Source organism: Mycotypha africana (assembly GCF_025528875.1).
Source record: "Mycotypha africana strain NRRL 2978 chromosome Unknown BDF20scaffold_18, whole genome shotgun sequence".
NCBI classification, from domain to species: domain Eukaryota; kingdom Fungi; phylum Mucoromycota; class Mucoromycetes; order Mucorales; family Mycotyphaceae; genus Mycotypha; species Mycotypha africana.
In genome coordinates, this window is record NW_026515742.1 from 20,569 (window position 1) to 22,378 (window position 1,810).

At 32.5% G+C, this 1,810-nt stretch overlaps 1 non-coding gene across 1 annotated transcript; it reads right to left on the reverse strand.

Annotated features, from left to right (window-relative positions):
• Positions 1-1,238: 1,238 nt before the first annotated feature.
• Positions 1,239-1,312, reverse strand: BDF20DRAFT_t164. Its single transcript has one exon. It is a non-coding gene; the product is annotated as a tRNA-Val (tRNA).
• Positions 1,313-1,810: the final 498 nt, after the last annotated feature.

The window sequence follows — 1,810 nt, forward strand, 5'->3', positions numbered from 1 at the left end:
CGATGCACATTGCATCTACACCTTCTTCAATTACTACTTGCGTAGAGTCACCTTCACCTGCAGAAGATTCACCGAGAGTAGCAGCAAAGTTCTTGTCTACTTCACCAATAGTATTATCAATAGACATCTTGAAGTGATTCACTGAAAAAAATGTTGTATACGATAAAATAAAAGTATAAGAAAAAGAAAACAAAAGGAAATCAGTGAAGACCAAGTTATCTTCTTTTATTAGGTAGAATATTCTGATATGGAATTGAAGACAAAAACCATGTAGGGAAAAAGTACTTCTATTTATATTTGTGGATATTGTAAAAAACTTTTTCTATCAAGACCCTTGAACAGAAGATGACCTGATGATAAAAGAAAAGACATACCCAATTGTTTACTGCACGGTTCATCATGCTATAGCGGTGCCTTGACCGATTGGATCGGTGACAGGAGGTAAGTGGATTGATCTAACTAAAGGTTCCTTGACCCGTACTTCAGCAGTTTCATTATAACTAACGTGACGGACAGGATAAACTATTCCTTAATTCTGCCGACGTCTACGTTTCAGTCTTATTGAATTCTGTCAGAATGTAAAGGGTTAAAGTAAGGATCAACAAGTTAGAAGATAAATGCTTAAGTATATTAGATTTATGTATTGTGGTTTGATCTGTTAAATAAAGTTATCTGATTTAATCAAATCCAAATACTATAATATCTTATTTCTAAATGAAGTCAATTATTCATCCAATGTTGTCTCGGATATACAGATGAAATGTACTTCCGTAAAAGAAAAGAATTGTTCTAACAAATCTATCACTCACGGATATTCTAACCTTCATAAGGATCCGCAATCTCTTATTTCAGTATTATGTAATAATCCAAGAGTAATATGCTGTTGGATACAACAAACTTTACCTCGCTGCTAATATAAATCGCTCTCTGATATTTTAAAATTCCTTCTAAACCTACCAGTCAGAAGCTTTATGATCTTGTCGTGCTTGAAATGATAGCCTCGTCAATTAGTGCAAGTTTTATACAATTCAATAATACTTTTTAAAAGGGAAAGAAAGGATTCCGTTTATTTCTTTTGCAACATTCGTATTCTTATAGGATTATTACTGTTACATTTACTGAAGTTTTATATACCGTAATTTTGTGGTACGACAATCTTTCGAAAATCCTGCGCAAAAATTGGAGTATTTCATTGGACGACTTAAAATTTTATCTTCAAAAACCAATTTAAAATAAAATGATTCCGTCCGGATTCGAACCGGAGACCGCCTGTGTGTTAGACAGGCGTGATAACCAACTACACCACGGAATCAGATATTCTTTGCAAGTGTTTATAAATATAATGTACCGAACCAACTGATGATTGAAGATGGATCCAACTTGAATGCTCTTTATTTGTCTTTCAAAATCTCTATCTCTTTACATGTTCAAGGTATGTAAAGATTATGTACATTATCTGGTAATTTTACTAAATTAATATTTAACATTACAGTAGAATTGCAATTAAAAGCTCATCTACATTTTTAAGGGAATATTACAGTATAATACAAATAATTTTTATAGCCATCGGATTTTATTTGATCTATCTATGTTCCTATGTCACACCCCATTATGTTAGTAACCACATATACACTACAGTATAACCTGTACATTTACTGTAATTTAAAGATCAGTGCTTATAGATGAGTTAACAAACAGTATAAGTAGCGACAATGTGAAATTGTGTTATGACGCCTTCTAGGCGAATACAATCATTAGAGAGGTTCACCTCTTTAAGTTATAAATACAGCTCACCACTGTAGTTAAAGAT